Source organism: Xiphias gladius, chromosome 15, assembly GCF_016859285.1.
Source record: "Xiphias gladius isolate SHS-SW01 ecotype Sanya breed wild chromosome 15, ASM1685928v1, whole genome shotgun sequence".
NCBI lineage: Eukaryota > Metazoa > Chordata > Actinopteri > Istiophoriformes > Xiphiidae > Xiphias > Xiphias gladius.
In genome coordinates, this window is record NC_053414.1 from 3,341,907 (window position 1) to 3,360,398 (window position 18,492).

At 41.8% G+C, this 18,492-nt stretch overlaps 1 non-coding gene across 1 annotated transcript; it reads right to left on the bottom strand.

The window, feature by feature from the left end:
* Positions 1-15,378: 15,378 nt before the first annotated feature.
* trnap-agg lies at positions 15,379-15,450 on the bottom strand. Its single transcript has one exon. It is a non-coding gene; the product is annotated as a tRNA-Pro (tRNA).
* Positions 15,451-18,492: the final 3,042 nt, after the last annotated feature.

An 18,492-nucleotide genomic window follows, 5' to 3' on the forward strand; every position in this document is an offset into this window, starting at 1 on the left:
ACGATTCCTACCACAAGAGTGTGGTGAAAAATCGATGAGCTGAATCATAGTAGGAAGAGCTTTGCAGACAAAAAGTATTTATCATGGCTGCATTTTCCAACACTTTGATGGAACAAGGCTAGAAAGTTTTCTTCTGCTTCCGGTCTTTATGCTAAGCTAGGCTAAACTGCTCTTGGACCAATCATATACTTCTCATACAAAGGTTAAAATCTGATGTATCTTAAATTATTTAAAGGATGCATATTAACAAGATACTGTGGGAAGTCATTTTTAAGGTTTTGCAAGTATTGTCGCAGTGTTTGAATTTATTCTAGTGCGCTCAAATCCATTGATTCACTGTTTTAAGAAGGACCTTACTGAGAGAGGAAACATTAAAGATTCTCAAAAACCAAAAATTAAAGAAATATCGTCAAGCCAAAAACCAAGCCAGATATTTCCCTCAGGAGTTGGTAGAGACCAAAAACAGAGCTAAAACCGAGTGAATATTGGACTTAGTTCAGCAGGTGGCCAGTAACACGGTTCCAAACGAAAGATCCAAAGTTCACCATATCAACTTAAAGGTGGTGAGATGTCAATGTTGTGTTCACTGCGGCCCCCAGTGGCCAATACACAGTTATTGCAGGTTTTGGAGTTTCTATAATTGATTTTCAGATGACTTCAGAACTTACAAACACAAGATGTTCTGACCTGAGCAGAATCTAGCCATGTAAACCTTGTTTTCTGTCTGGTTAAACTTTGTCGAACTGACTCGGGGTAGAAACAGGTTTCCAAATACAACGGACTTAGAACAGCTGCAACACAACTACTGTATCTTTTATGAGCAGGCATAGATTCAGCCTGTTACCCTTCACTCCACTGAGGGAGAGACTTTACGACTGAAATGGGAAACAGCCAATATATATTGGTTATTTATAGCACATTTATTAACAAGACAGTTGGTTAAGGAATTTTAAGGTTCTGCAAGCACCTGGTGTCACTGCAGTGTGTACAAGATCAGCTCCTTATTGATGTAGGAACACTACAGACTCTTTTGTGTCCTTTATGATTCACTGTTTTAACATTAAACATTTAACATGAGTCCAAATAAATTATCATGGTGCTTCGTATTTTCTAGATGTGTAAATAAGCAACTGTTAATCATATCAAATTAAAGGGTGATGATCTGTAGGTTGAAAGTTTTTGTTTTTGATTTTGAGATGACTTCATAACTTATAAACGTTAGTTCTTCTGACCCTTATTAGAATATTTGCTTTGGATTTATCAGCGCTACTAATCTTCAATAGAGAGTCTCATTTGCGAAGAAGATGATGATCTTATTGATAGACCTGTGACTCCTGTTAAAAGAATCATGTTGAGACTTGTAAACCCTGCTTGTTATGAATGTGAACCCAGGGCCGGTTGCAGTCAAAGGAAGAACCAAACTCCTAGACCAACTAACTTCAACAAATGTGAGGATGTTGGTTTTACCAGCGCCAGCTCTCTTTATTTTAAAGTGACATCAGCACAAAAATAACTAATATAGATAAATAAGCGCAAAACATGTATGAAGAATAATAACATTTGATGGAGTGATGAAGAAGAGGAGAATGAAGAAAAAAAGATGTACTTCATGATCCGGCATTTTGGGTCACGAGAGGACGAGGTCATCTCCTCCTCTCCAATGAGAGTGTCTAGAATAATTTATTGTAAAGTGTTAAAAAAAACAAAGGCTCAACATGCACACACACCGAGCCCTGGGAAAAGACTCTAACACGTCGCATTAAAGCTCTGTAATTATTTTTATGGATTGCTTCTTGTAGCCATAATTGTTCGTGACTCCATAAACGAGAGAGAAACAGTCCAGATGGTTCATTAGAGCACTAAGCTTCTCACTCGCGCCGCAACACGACGTGTAAAACAAGGAGAGAATCTGTTAAAGAGACTTCAGTGAGAAAAGTGTTGAAATAAAAAACAGATGTAGCTGAAAAGGAGAGAGTTTCTCAGCAGTCATTGCTGTGGTGTTTCTGCACTGCAATTCCCAGAGGTCACTGGGCAATTCAACAAAGTGTAGCTGAGGTGGTGGGGTGCATCTCCTATTGATGGTAGGTTTGGTGGTTTGATCCTTCCCTCCTCCTGTCCAACCGTTGAAGTGTCCTTTAGCGTGATGCTAAGATTAAAATTGCTCCTGAATGTGTGTTCCTTTAGACAAAGTGCCAAATGTGTAACACAATGTCGTATTACATTAGGTCTCTGTGTAGTTTGTGTTTTTGGTGCACGTGTCAAGGACTGTTACTTTAACACCCAAGTAATTAGAAATGATCAAACTTCTCGTCCACCCATTCGTTTCTCAGGCTGAGGACACTTTGACAGGTCACCAGTCCGTCATGAGCAATGTAAAGTGGCAGTAGGCTACAGATGAAATGTCTGTTTGTCATCAAACGGCATGAGAATTCACATGATTGATTAGCTCTAGCTAACAGTCTAGTTCTTGACCATCTTAGCTAAGACTCATTTCCTTGAATTCTGGACAAATTGAGACTCTTCTCAAACTAAAAAATACGGCTGACCAAGTGAACAGGTCATATTGTTCAACACCGTTCATTCAAGTGTAAAAACGTTTGCTGCGTTAGAATCAAAAACTCCTGATGTGGCTCCTTAATGTGGTGTTGAATCCCGAAGCCCATCCCCCAATCAACACCTGCAATATAAAGATAACGGCTCTCCGCGCCAGTCTTCGCCAGATCGTTCAGTTCGCCTGTGTGGTACTAATGCAACGGCCAAAATTCAAGCTCTTGCCCGTGATTTCCTGGTGTTTGTCTGTGCCTCAGGGTCATCGTCACCAGTCGCTTCAGTTTGCCTGTCTCGTCCTGCCCCTTCTCTGTCTGTCGTTTCAGTTTGGATCCCCGCTTCTGTTGCCCGCCCTGCTCCGCCATACTTGCTTCATCCACCTTCCCCGCTCCACCGACAACTCTGGCCCAGCCATCTCAACTCCCATCACCTCGAGTTTACAATAAAATTGCCTTTGAACTATTTCGGAGGTCCCTCGTCTGTGTTCTGCCTTCGGGTCCATGCTTAACCGTTCTTAACACATTATCACAGATTTGACTGGCCGTTGAAAGTTATTTCCAAAGGTTGTGATAGATTCAACTTCTAGACTACATCTAGATCCTTGCATTAGTCTCTGTCAGCCAGTCAGAAGTAGTCGCTATGGTTAATTTTTTTTACATACCTGTTGGCTAATCAGAAATGAGTAGTCATCCAGATATGTCATCCCTTGTTTGGCCCTGTTTAGAATAAATGCATAATTACACCTGATGTTTCCCATCACACTGATTTACATTTTCTGTAAGAAGAGTGAGAATACTGGACTTAGATTCCTCAGATGGACTAAAAGTACCACTCTAATACCACTCTGTGTATGTCCGTGTATGTGGACATAGGTAGCCGTTTGCTAAGGAGTTTGCCACAAGAACTTCATAAGGGAACAATGTCAGATGTTGTGTTTCCAACTTGTGTTGCTGCCCTCTAAATGGCCAAAAAAACAAAAACAAAAAAATGTAATAATACATCTTTAAAATGTCCATCAAAACATCCGTCTTTCTGGTTAATAACTTGACTCCAAAGTGGGGCGCTCATGTTTGTTATGGTGGCTTTTTTACAGCATGAAAATAAAAGAGGAAAACTGAAAGTTTTTTGGACAGACTGGACTCTTTCCCCAGTTCAGACCGTAAACCCCTTCAGATGCAGATGCATCCAGTCCAGTGAGGAGCAGGGAGGGAGGAGGCTTTAGCGCAGGAGAAGTTACTTTTCCAGCCAGAAACTGGCACAAAAATCGGCCAATTTGATGGATGGTTTCCCTCAAAGTGTCTTACAGCAGTGAGCGCGAGTGTTTAGCCTGATTGGTCGCAGTGGGAATGAGCCTCCTGACCTCTGGCAGTGTTGGTGCCTCGCTCTAACTGCTGGGAGACAACATTCATGTTATTGTGGATTCTAACCACCGCAGGATGTCTACATAGAAGAGACACAATTAATTTCTTTTGTCTTTTTATTGGCATTAACACTTTCCTGCCCAGAGCTTAACACAGTTCTTCACACTGACAGGAATGTCCTTTCTGCAGTACTTTATGCTGAGTGGAAACAGGGTGTGTCATTATTACATGTAAGTGAATGTTCTGTTTTGGCAGCATTAAGTGTAAAAGACATTACTGGACATTTACAGAGTCATGGGAAACCCCTTGTCTCCTTCCAGTCGTCATAAATTTTGTCCTTTATGTGCATGTGGAAAGTCGAGGCTCTGAGTGAAACTGTGCGGTTGACAAAATCTCCCGGACAGTCGACCTCGATTTAATCCTTGTAGCTTAGAACAATAACTGTAAGTTGACTTGCAGGAAAACAAATACCTGTAAGTTAAACACAATTCCTCAATTAATGAAATTGTTGCGTAAATTTTATGTGACAGGTTTCAGGTTTCATTCACGTGAAACATCACAAAAAACATCACATCATCACGGCACCACCAAACGTAACATCCTGTTCCACGAGCAAACTGAAAACGCAATATACAGCTTATTTACTTTTGATTTTTGGATCTGTCCTGGATGAATTTTGCTCCCAAATTCAACGGCAAAGCATCTCGAATTCAGTGCCGCTCCTCCTTCTAGCGGCCAAGGCTCATGGGTACTGTAGTAATTATACCAAGCTGCCAAAGTTACAGACAAAACACGGTTTCTCAGAAACAAAGTTGAAAAAACTAAAACTGGCCATAACATAAACCTGCATGATCCTTGCATTATCCAGGTGAGTCCGTTGTTTCCTTGTGAGGTAACATTAATATAGATCCCACATTTGTGTAACTTATCCATCTGTCACCTACTGACACTTTCCCGTCAGGCTCTTAAAGTGTTCAGAATGATTTTCTCTGACTCTTAGCATGTTACCGACTGTCTGTCTGAGTTCATCATCCTCATGCATGTTAAACAGAGCTCACTAAACTCATTTTTCCAATCTAGTCTGCAGAAAAAATATTCTAGTCAATACCGCTCTTCATCGATAAACCCTGCAGGAGGTCGCCAAGCTTCTAGCACCGTGTATTTCACCTGGCCGTGTCACTTTCTGGCGTGACCGTGCGGGGCTTAAAGGTCAGGCAGGTTTCAAAGTTCAAAGGTCCTTGAACGCAGAAAAAAAACAAAAAAACACCACACAGGAAGAGCCTCAGACGGTCTGTTAACGTCAAACACAGGTAAATAGTTGATCTTTTCAGGTGAAACTGAGCAGAAAACGTGGCTCATTTCCCTCCTCGGCCAAACAGACATGATGCTTCTTGACAAGCGAAATCATCGACCGTCCTCCCTCGGAGGAGTTCAGCTGTTAAAACTGTTGAGACAGCAGCAAAAGAAGAAGAACAAACGTTAGGAAAGGAAATGTCCCGCGGGCAGATTGACACAAGCTTCATTAGCTGTTCATCAAGCAAATATTTCACCGTCACAGCGTTGATCAGATTTCTACGCTTTATACGGGTATTTGATTCATGTGATCCAGGACGTTTCAACAGGACTTTTGTCAATAAATCTATTGATGCCAAATACAAAATACTAATCTCCTAGAAACTTCCAATCTTCAACAGTCTTTGCTCATAAAGATTTAAAAGTGACTAATGGAAATAAATCTAAAAACTTGGCGGAAAACTTGTCAGCTTTTGGAAAATGGAGGCAGTCAGTTTGGAACTCTTTTGTTTCTTTCTTTATATTCTTTGCTAAAAGCTCTCGTTTTACTCTGATGAATGAATGTCCTTTTCCCATCCGTCTCAGGTTTCCAGTTGACGTTTACGGTCTGAGTCCCAGATGTAACTGATGAACTGTGATGCAGCAGCCAGTCGCTCTGCTGAAGGTCACGCAGTCTGACTGACGGGGAATATTTTCCTCTTGCAGTCTCAGCGAGTCAGCGGGCAGTTTGTTTTTGCAGTAATGTGGTTTATAATTGGTGTCGAGGGGACACAGGCATTTTCTCAGTCCTGCACAGACAGAGTCGAACAGCAACGTAAATGTACCTGTAAGCGTATTTCCTGTCCGTGATTCTTAGGCTCTGTGGTTGCATTTGTTGATGTGTTTACCACAAACTCTCAAAGGTTTCTCCTGTTGCCCGCTTAATGCGAACTCAACACTTCAGCCATGTTTACCTGTTGCCTTCATAAATCCATACTGTCATTTCCACACCACCAGTTCCATCGCTACCAAAACGGTCTGTTCATGCTTACTACTCTGCTGCTTTCACTTTCTGTTTGTAATAAAAAAAACAACCGTTTGAACACACTAAACAGTCCCAGTCTTTACACCTTGAACCGTGTTCCTCCGTTAATGCTGAGCGTCCATCTTTTTCATGGAGAAAGATGGATGCAGGTTTCGGGGCGAAACTGGCTCTGGAAGATTAAGAATCAACGTCATCGTCCCAAAGGAAGCTTTGTTTTGTACATACACTGCATCTGTCGTCGAGCGCACATGCACCTTCGTCGTCCACATACGCACACATAAGAAAATCCACACACTCGGTTTGCCGGTGACAAAAACCATTGCACATTCCCTTCATTCAACATATGACGCATCCAGAATAAATAATTACAGTGTGAAGTTAAGATAAATAAATAATGAAAAAATCGGTTTACATGGCTTTGGCTAGCGTTTCGTTTGAAGACCTTGAAAGACACAAGGACACGGGATCTTATAAACTTTAAGATAAATAAGAAATGAGTTGGATCAACATTGCAAGCAGCTCACGTGCCCTTGGCTTATCGTTTAAAGCTATGATCTAGGATGTGCTCAAATCTTTACTGTCCAGAACAGCAGGTACTCATTAATCTTGAGCTGTGGACAGAAAACTCGCTGAGCGTGTCTGGAGACCTCAGACCGACTGATGAGAGAAACCCCGTAAATCGGCAGCGAGAGGAGGGTGTTGGATCCGCTGATGGACGTCGGAGGGGTTTTGTGGCCGAAGCTGCACATGTAGACACTGTAAGCAAACCTCCACAGCAGAAACTGAAATAAGTTCCACTGGACACATGGAGCCCTATAACTGACTGACACGACGTAAAGGGCTGAGCCGAACGCCGGGATAAGACAGAGCAGCGGGAGGCTGCGGTCTAGAGACTCATTAAAGGTCTTTATGAGTCCAGGAGAAGGTCTGCTGCTGTGTTCCCACGTGACCCTGTAGAAGAAACAACAGCCCTCCTCCTCCTTCCATTCTTCTTATCTGCGGCCGTCTGAGCTGAGGTGAGAGTGAGTCAGTGCAGCAGCCGGCGGCTTAGCGCTGCCTCTCGCCGCCCGAGATACAGTCTGCTGCTGCAGGTTTCCACCGAGGACACCGTGTTCCAGTCTGTGTTTACACTCAGCAGCTGTCAGGCACTTTGGAAGAGTTCACTATGTGGTTTATACCTGCACAGTATCACTTGGCATGTTTACTTATGCTCTACATCAGTGGGTCCTAAACCTTTTCTGTCAAGCTTTGCTTAAAAAAGGAATCGGATTCATTCACTATTGTTGCAGTGTCGCCACCAGCAGCGAGGCTGGGCCACTCTTCTTCTATCTCAGTGACTATATTTCAGTGTCAAGCATATCTCGATAGCGCATCTCTTGTCCTCATTTTGTAGCAGCCTTTCTAGCCTCCGTTATTTCTATTTAATGTAATTCTGTCGATCCGGCCTTGAGCTTTTAAGAAGCTTTTTGCTTCCAGTACAGACCTCGGATGACCTCGTGTGAATATGTGTAAGCGTGTCTGAATACATGTATGTGAGTGTGCAAATATCACATAAACATCACATCTTTTTGTATCGTTTAATGTGCAAACAAAACACGGCGGATCACTGCTTCAGTTCTGATTTTCCTATCTGAGGATAATCAATCTTGTTTGTGATTATTATTGTTAGAACATGTTGGAGTAGGGACTGAACAAAAATCAGTGTAGTGAGGAAACAGGGCAGAGTCGTGTCTGAATCTTCTCTTTCACCGTGTGTTTGTTTGGTGTTTTTTGCTGTTTCTGATCACCGAGTCCTTTAGCGCTAAACCCGGTCCAGGGTAACATGGGGGTTTAAATTCCTTCTGAGACAAATATCAAGTGCAGTGTTTTGTTGGGATTCTGACGTAAAAATGTGTCTTTTTGTAATTGACACAGGAGAGAAATCACCAATCAGAGGACACACAGAGGATTTGAACACACCTTCTTGAGAAGTCCCGGTCTTCGCCCAAACAATCCGATCTGGACTCAGTGAGAACACGTTTCTGTCCCTGTTCAGTCTGAAGTTTGTAGAGCTTGCTTCTGCAGCTTCAGTCTCATCTTCTTTCTCTCCCTGGTTGTTCACGTTGATCAGGACTGAGGAGGGTCCAGTGGGGAGGGAAACTGCAGCCAAAACCACCTCCTGTGCTTTCTGTGAACCGGCTGCTCCGCCAGTCTTTTAAATCCCCTCTGGAGCCACGTCGTGGGATTTTAAAGCGGATCCCTGAGTTTCTTTTTCCCCTCTTCTGCATTTTATCAGCTCAATGTACAATTTGACTTTTGTGTGAAGGTGACGGGTGAAAATTAGGTTGTTTTTTTGTCCTGAGGGTGGCGCTACAGGACGGGTCATGCAGTCATTCCAACATAAAGGGTTCGTCGTCTGGGGAGCAAGAATGAAATCAGAAAATCTTATTTCAAATTTGACCAGTAGTTGTATAGATATTTGACTCTAGATCAAAAGTGTTGGACAGACAGAAAACGTGTGACAGTTAAACTGGTATTCAGAAGGGTTTGGAACATATTCTCCTTCATAAATAAATATAAACAGGGTGAGAACAGATGAGTTTACTGGCCTGTGAGCTTATTAATAATTGAAAGCCTCCTCTGATGGACTTCCACCACACCACAGCTGTCACCTTTGACCTTCGGAAATCAATAACCAGCTCATCTGCTGCTTTTAATCGACGCCCCGCTGGGAGGGCTGCTCTGCGGTCCGGAGCTCGTCTTTTCATCGAGATCAAGTGATGCCATCTGCCCGGCTCACTTAACAGACAAGCATCCGAAACCAAAACTCCCTGCGCGGCTACAGGCAACGAGAGGCCAATGAACCGACAGTTCACCGGCGCGCTCCAAACCTTCAGCTCCAGCAACACAAGATACACTGAGAGAGCTGGTGAAATGTTGGCACCTGGTTTAAATATGTGTCTCCAGTGTCCACACTGAGATCCGATCGCTCACAATCCGTCCTCAGTCCGTCTCGGGTGCATTTACACCTGCGCCTCCATGTAGTCAAGCACAGTCAGATTGCAATCCAATCACCCAAAACGCATTTCGGTTCCCGGTGTAAATGGAGTAAGTGATTCTCACTGACCAGATCGCGAATCCCTCTGTTTTTAGGCGTAATGCATAGATTCAGACAACACTGTAGAACAGCTGCTCCTGTGTAGACGACATTTAACATTTGAGAACTTCGTTGGCTTCTTTTGTTGAAGACAAAAAACCTGTTTTGTGGAAAAAAACAGGTTTAAATACCGCAGAGTAAGGCTCTGCAAAAAATATAATTTCGCTGTTGGTGCCAAAAAAACGCAGGTATTATTATGTATGGATTAAAAAAATTCTAACAATATCCAGCCCTTCTCGGTTTGTGCAGTGCCTGCAGCCAAGCCGCAACGAGATTACATGATGAAGACAGAAATTAAAGGAAATGAGCTCACATTTAAACTCGAATTAACTGAATGAACTTAAAGGCTGTATTTTTCTCTGTGTCTACAAATCCCATGTGCAGAGCCAACCCAACGCCGAATGGCTCCTACCAACAAGTCACGTGTGCGTATCGAAGCCTGTTGGAACTAGGGCTGCAATTTAGCTGTCGAGCCAACCCCAGCACATTTGCATTGACGTTGTTAATGTGCATGTCCCACCACTCTGTCCACACACACACACACACACACACACCGTCCTGCTGCCCCAAATACTCACTACAGCGCCAAATGTGGATTAATCCGCCGCTGAACTTAGTCCCCGACAAACGCAATGTTTCCTCCTGTTTGTGCGACTGAAAAAAACAACTACAGTGTCCAGCTGTTTTGGGAAAATGACTGACTGTTTTTTTCTCCTAATGAAACTACATATTTGTAAGGTGTTTTAACAGATTTACATCTTCAGTAGGATCCAATGATCCTTGGAGACGGAGAAGGGAAGCCATAAAACACGGAGAGACAGAACAACACATTGTCGGTTTGGATGTCTTTTTTAAAAAATCTCTAAAAAGAAGAGTCTGGCTTCCTGCTCTCTGCGCTGACAGCGTTATCTCTATAGCCCTTGTTTTCGGGGGTTACCAAGAAAAACCGCTGTTGTATACGACATCAGATACCCCGCATTTCCTCAGATATTAAACAAATACACACACACACATGCGCAGTGCCATGAAATACTATATGCAGTACCCCGACCTCGTCCCCCTCACTGTGAACTCTGGGGATCAGTGAGGCTTCACTCTCATATACTCACCCCTCTTCAGTTAGTTAACTTTACTCTGGTAAACCTCAGCGCTATTTCCTCGACCTCCCTGGTTCACCAACACAAATACTCTCAGTCTGAAAGCCCTGAGGTGGCTTTGGTTAAAATCTCATAATGGGTCACAGATTTGTTGAGGTTCTCCTGATGGGAAAACAAAATACTCAAATATTGACTGAGTGTATCTTTTCACCCCAACAGCAACAGATCCCACAGTCCAACGCACTGGTCCAGGAACAAATGTGTCCAAAACTGCTGATTAGATTCATATCGAATTTGCTGCGAATATTCATGACCGCACAAGATACCTTTGAAATAGTACTGATCCCGTGACCTCACCTTTAGCGCCACCCTCAGGACAAACTTTACATTTTTTAGCTCCACTAGAGTAAGGCTCTGAGAACAGCTAAATCATCAGTTTGATATTTTTTAACACCATACCTTTTGAGGGTTGTAATGAAAGCCACAGCCTGTAGCAGGTACTGGAGAGGCTTTAGTCAGTAATACAAAACTTTAAAGAGCATTAACTATTTCCATAAACAAAATGTTACTATTTAGAAAGTTAAACTTTGGTGAAGGGCGTATAGTGACTTGTTTTAGCCTCAGAATATAAAGTTTAGGACTTGATTTTGAACTTGTTGGTCTTGACTTGGGACTTGTTGGTTCCGATTTTGGGACTTAACTCGGGACTTCTCTGTCTTGACTTGAGAATTGACTTTGGACTTGTTGGATTTGACTCTGGACTTATGGGGCTTTATTTGGGACTTACTGGAATTTACTTGGGAATTGACTTGGGACTTATGGGGCTTTATTTGGGACTTTCATCTCTTGACTTGGTAAGACATGACTCGGTTGAGCTGGGATTTGTTGGTTTTGAATGGGAACTTCAGTCTTGAATTGTCGGTCCTAATTTGGGACTTACTTGGGCCTTACTGGATTTGACTTTGCACTTTTTGGACTTTACTTGGGAATTGTCTTGGGACTTGTTGGACTTGATACAGAACTCCATAGCTAAGACTATGAAGTTCCCAGAAGTGGGACAAAGACTTTGTCCCACTTCTGTTCCCTGCCCACATGTTTCAGCACATTTTCTGGCATTTCAGCACATTTTTTTTTTTTTTTTTAGGAAATTATTATTAATTGTGAAAACCCCCAATTGTTGAGTCGTTGAAGTGTTTTAACAATATGCAGAAAATAATCCCAGCAGCAGTTGAACGAAAGAACATACAGTAATCTAGCAAAGGTAAATGATGAACACTAACAACCAACTAGTGGCTCCATGGACGGTAAGGTTGGTCAGTCTGTCCACCACTTAGGTCTATATTGAAATATCCAACAACTATTAAATGGACTGTGATGAAATCTTGTAGAGACATTCACGGTCCCCGGAGAATGAACCCTTAAGACTTTGGTGCTCCGTTAACTTTTAACACAGCGCCACCAGCAGCCTCACATTTGTGGTTTTGAGTGAAATACCTTGACAACATTTGGATGGATTGCCATGAAATTTGGTGCAACCATTCAGGTCCTATTTATGATGAATAGTAAGAACTTTGGTGATCCTCTGACTTTTTTTAATTGGTCCAGTATTTAGCTTCATGGCCAGACTCATGACATTTCCATCAGCCTCAACTGTACTTTATGTTTAGTGCTAATTAGCAACAGTTAGTGTGCTCACACACTAAATTAAGATGGTGAACACATTATACCGGCAACACATCATGGTCACTTTCAGCAGATTACCTGAGGGGGAAGTCAGAGGAAAGTTACCTGCCTCCTGGATCAAAACAGCCCAGTCAGCAGTCTGAATCTCTGCTTTCTGTTCACGTTGCCGTCAGGTATCTGCAGCGATCAAACAGCTTTTAAAGGCAGTGGAGCTTTGTAATTACATCGCTGGTTGTGCTGGCAGCTCTTTGAAGCCCACGGTCCTTATTGTTTCCCCCAGGGCATCATGGGAGGACCGTAAACTTCAGCTGCTCCGTTTTATGGGTTTTTTGCTTTGAAATGACACAGTGATCTGGACAGGACAGGAGACAAGGCAGACTTTTTTTTTTTTTATAGTTGTGGGGTTCAATTCAAATAAAAAGTGTTATCTGAAGTTCATCATTTAATATTTAAAATTAAAATTTAAAAACATCCAGTCTTTCTAAAGCTCACCTCTGTGTTGTTTTTCTTTCCTCACTGTACATGGTTTTCCAGCTTGTATCATGTTAGAGGATATTTGCTGTTTTTATTTTGTCTCACTTGTTTTTCAAAGCAAATATTATGAAAAAAAATGTGGTTTCAATATTTTAGGCTCTTCAAAAATAGTAAAGCTGTAAAATAAAGCTGCAACTGTGTCAAATCTCACTTTTAACAGTTTACAAACTGCAAAGTTGGGTTTTGGTTTGTCTGTTGGTTGAAATGGGCTCCACATATACAGAGGGTGATTTCTATTTGGCTAAAGTGGCTCCTGTGGAGGAGACGGCAACTGCTCATGAGGCACAGCAGTCAGTTATTAAATATGTGGAAATAAATAACAGGCCAGTTTATGAGAAAAATGCCTGATGACTGCTACTTCAATACTGATTAAAGATCTAGTGTATAGCTGCATAAGGCTGTAACTAGGAGAGTGTGACTGACACCAACAGACAATTAAAATACTGCCTGTTGATTACTAATATAACAGAGGGATATAGAGCGCTTTAAAAACAGCTATAAACGTTCTGAATAAAATCTCTTGTTTAATTAGGTACAATAAGTCGGATGTACTTTTCAGACTCAGGCTTATGGGGTGATAATAATAACTGTCAGTTTGTGGCTGTATTAGACTGGAGCTGTATGGTTTTCCTGAATGAGCCAATATCCACTTGGAATCTAAACTAATAAAAGAGGAAGAAAAGAAAAGCCTTTTGGTCAATGAAAAAAAAGTAAAAGTGTGGTCATGATTCATTCATGATTCAGATTCTACACACGTGTATTTTTTTTATTGCATGAATAAACAGAAATAACCGTAGAGCTGCCACTGGTGCAACCATTCCTGTTTCCACAGGTAGTTTGCCTAATCTACAATACTACAAATCATGCAGTATTATTAATATTGCAGTAATGCTGTTTGCACGGGAGCCCATCAGATCACCTGACCAAACAATAAACAGATTCTGATTAAGGGCTGTTGCCGTCTGCATAGGATACAACTGTTGTTCCTTGCACCGAGCTCCTCTGGGATGCATTTAAGTGTTTGGAAGATCTTGGCGACGACGGGCCTTACTCAGTTTCCAGATCGCAAGGCGGAGGGGTGAGGAAGGGAGGAAGAGTAATTGACAGAATGGAAAGGACCCAAAAGGAGGGTACACTAGGACCACAATAACAGTGCAAATGCAAAGACTTTAAAGCAGACCAGCTATTTCTGTGAGGGGCTGATCCAGGATTTGAACTCTAGAGCTCTCGCACACTAAGCACGAATCATACGCCTAGACCAACGAGCCAAGACAACGTTTGGCTCCTCAAGGAATCAGTATACCTAGTTTTTGTGGGTAAAAAACAGTTGATGTTGACGAAAATAGGGAAGCTGTTTTCTTCTGCTTCCAATCTTTATGCTAAACTAGACTGCACATCTCCTGGAGATATCTTAAACTTCCTGGTTCTGAAGAGCGTGGCTACTTTGATTCAGATTCAGAGATCTCAACTGGTTTTTCTTTTACAATCAGTTATTTGCGAAGCCCATTGTGCACTGGTCACTGATTTTGTAGAGGTGAAGTGGGCAAACCTGCAATGACGCCATGATGAGCCAGCATCAAAGTAAGTCGTCTCCGACAAAATTAGTGGTTTGTATGTTTTATAAAACAACCATTTTAATGGGACACTACATTATTAATTTTAGAGTCTGGCGAGCACAGTCACACTGCCGCACTTCCCACACCCATAGACAAACAAGCCAAGACAAGAAGTAGAGCCTCAAAGTCTGCATGGCTACTTTTAACATCACTTTGACAGAACTTGGCTAGCAGTTTACCTCTGCTTTAAGTCTCTGGTAGCTGGGTAGAACAGTTCCTGAACATCGCTTAAACCTCTGATACATAGTTTCTGCAGACTGTGGCTACGTTGGTTCAAATTTAGAGAGCTCAGCTTGTTTTTCCTTTACAATCTTTCATTCACAAAACCCATTGTGGAATGGTCATTGATTTTGTAGATTTTGTAGAGTTGCAAACCTGCAATAACGCCTCAAAGAATTAGCCTCCATGCCTTTGGTCCTCTGAATAACCTGCCTTTGTTGGCTCTTTCCTTGTAGTAGGTGAAGTAGTTGGTCTCTGACAAAATTACTGGATCGTATGTTGTATAAGAGACTGATTTCAGTAAGACACTACATTAATAACTTTAGAGTGTTTCAAGCACATACCAACATCAAAGACAAACCTAGAAGATAAGGTTGTCAAGGGCTAGTCTAAGATTTGAACCGAGGAACCCTCGCTCCCTAAACATGAATCATGCTCCTAGAACAACGAGCCAAGAGAGGAGGCACATTTTCAAAGCAAATATAATTGAACAGTGTTGAATTTAATCACAGTAGAAACATCACCGATCATCCCAGATACAAGACAGTCAGCATGGTTTCCTTTTACATCACTTAGAAAGAACTAGGCTAGGCCGTTTCCCTCTGCTGCCGGTTTTTATGCTAAACTGGACCCCCGGACTTATGTTAAAGTTCCAATAGAAAGTTTCTGAGGAATGTGGCTATCTTGGTTCAAATTTTGGTGAAAAGAAAGTAGTGTATCCAAATTAATGGATTGATATGTTTTATAAAACAGACATTTAATTAACGTGCTGCATTAATAATTTAATGTTAATAAATTTTATTCTCCTGTTCTTTTTAATGTGTACATCAGAATAACTACAATCTAAAGTTGAAGGTAAGGCTGTCAAGGGCTCGTCCGGGAGTTGAACCCGGGACCTCTCGCACCCTAAGCGAGAATCATACCCCTAGACCAACGAGCCAAGACAATATAATCTCCCTCAAGGAATTGGTCTAGCTACTGTTTGCACGGCTACTTATACTTGATGTTGACGAAAATAGGCAAGCTGTTTTCTTCTGCTTCCGGTCTTTATGCTAAACTAGACTAAACATCTCCTGGACATATCTTAAACTTCCCATACAAAGTTTCTGAAGAAAAGAAGATTGGGAGAAGTCAACTGTGTTTTCCTTTAAAATCAATTATTCACAAAACCCATGTTGAACTGGTAACTGATTTCTTAGAGTTTAGGTTCACAAACTTGCAATAATGCCATGATGAGTCAGTGTCGAAGACTTCAGTCCTCTGAAGGACCTGCGTTTTTTGGCCCTGTCCTTGTAGAAGGTGAAGTAGGTGGTTGCTGACAAGATTAATGGATCCTATGTTTTATAAAAAAAAGATTTCAGTAAGATGCCACATGAGCAATATTTCTAGGAAATGAGAAACTATATTAGCTAGAAACTGCTTTAAGTAGTTCTTGGGTTTTGAAAGCAGGGGTTACAGTGCATCAAAGATTCACACACAGTCCAAGTAGATGCTCTTGTGAAGGGCTCGTCCGGGATTTGAACCCAGGATTTCTCACACCCACAGCATGAACCAGAGCGAGCTAAGACAAGGGCTCACTACTCTGTTTTGAACCAGGAAGCTGATTTCATCAAACGTTTTATTGAGTCTTGCATAGAGAACCTTTAAGGAGGCGATGTGGTGAACATATTTGGTAGATGAGCATACTTCCCTTAGGGGTTTTAAGGTCAGATAAAAAACCTTGCCAACAATCAGGGCAAATCAAAGAAAAGTTTTTGTCGGAATGTAATTTGTTCGGTACAAAATGTAATTTAACAATGTAATTTGTTGGGTATCAAATTTCTTTCCAGAAAACTAGGGGGAAAAAAAGAAGTTAATAAGAAAACATGTGAGTGCTTCTTTGAAGCCAGTACACTAAAAAATACAGACAGTCCAGTTTACTTAAGAACCTGCTACTCACTTCTATTAAATCGACTCACTGTTATCCTAGATTTCCCCTGAGTAAACTCTGGTCTAAGAGGGTCAAAGCGAGTCCTGTCTGTTGACATGGTGGTCTCTTGAGGATCTGTGACCTTTTCAGAATGCAACTTTATGCTGTTGTGAAGACTCAGAATGTGAAGGCTTAAATGCAACAGTTTGATGTTAGTGCCTTAACAAATCCAGAGGATAAGGGAAGCATTCCTCCAAAACTCTGCATATGGATATGATCTGTGACTGCCTATGAGTGTGACTGTATATTGAGTCAAATGTCTGATAGATGTTGTTAGACGAATCTCTTTCCTTCAGCCTTTAGGTAGCATTTGTTCTCTGTGCAAGGCCAGTGTTGTGTTTTTATGATTTTAACCAAAGTTATTGATTCCTTCATTTTTGACTTGACTTGAGGTCAACCGTTTGTTTCATGAGAAAGGGATTTTGTGGATCCATTTTATCCCCTTCCATCACTCATCAGAATACCTTTCGATAAATCAAAGGATCGACAAGAGATTTGAGTGGTCTGTTTTTATGTAGATGGAAGAGTGATAGTGTTCCTTGAAACAAATTAGATCATGAAGCGTCCCCTCCGACCGTATTCAAAGGCAAAAGTGTTTCTAGCTGCTCAATGTCCACATTTGAAAGTGGGGGGGGAAATCCCACTGTCACAGGGTGGTGCGGCACAGCGAACGGGGATAGTGATTCAGGCTTTAAAACGGTCTCTCCTTTTAAGACGTGTATATTATTGCACTCAAAAAAAAAGTGGCAGCAGTAGTGGTGTGAAGAATGAAGAAAGAGAGCTTGAGAGAGACGTCTGGAGACCCCACCTACTTTCACACCTTCGCCCATCTGATCAATTCTCGCAGTAAAGTGGGTATAATCGTCAGATTGTCTATTTCAGAAAGTTACAAAAAGTGTCGGACACACTTACCTCCGTTCGTACATCAGAAGTGTGTCAGGTAAGGGTTTTCAGATGCTGTTAGATGATACAACGAGCACTTGAAGCACACCGACTCCTTTGGGCTTCTTTGGGAGATTTGACAACATGACCTACCTTCCAGCTTATACGTACATCCTGGGAGCCTGGTAAGTTTGAAGGGGTGTTCCTGTTTGTCTTTCATGAGAGCTGTTCTACTTCTCTTGCCTGGGTGGAACAGGTTTACCTCACTGGTAGTCCAACCCCTAGAATTGACGATTATATACAACAAATTGGCAGACGCCAATACGTTCGGAAGGAAATATAATGCCACTGGATTATCTGTTAACATAATGAAGAATGTTGTTAATTAACGTATCTGGAAAGTTGCTTAAATGTAGTAGAATTTTCACTAACAACATATTTCATTTGTTTTCCATCAAAATATTTGATTTTGAAAAACTATGTCCACTTGTAGCGACTCCAGCATTATTAAACTGTTTTATGGTTCTGTTTAGACTCTCACAGCACTTGGTTCAAGTTCAGGAAAGATCCTGGTCTGGTTTAATACAGCAAAAGTTCACAGTGACTCCAGACACAACTTTTTTTTTTCTAAACCAAAACCATGATCTTTCCCTAACATTAATCATAGTGTTTTTGTTGTCTAAGCCACAGACGGGACTCTGGATGTGAACCTGTATGCCCACTGTCCACCCCAACCACCTCCCTTTAACTCCGCCGCCGTTAATAATGTAGCACTTCATTTATTCAAAGAAACGTTTCCTCTGAACATAATCCAGCCCGTGATTACATTTGTCACATTGCTGGGACAAGAATTTTGTGAAGTATAAAGGTAAAGTCTTGGGAACAGCGTTGGGTAGCCTTGGGAACAGAGTCGGCTGCACCCACACAGCCCACTTGATGGTGGAGCTAGAGGAAAGATCATGGAGTCATAAAAATCAAAAAGTTCATCCTCAGGGGGCTACCAAAATGTTGAGGACTAGTCCTCCTTCAGAGACCATGAACATCCACAGTAGAATTTATGGAAATCCCATCAGCAGTTGTCAAAATATATCATCTTATTCTGGGCTAGCATGTCCAGTTGACCACCATCGT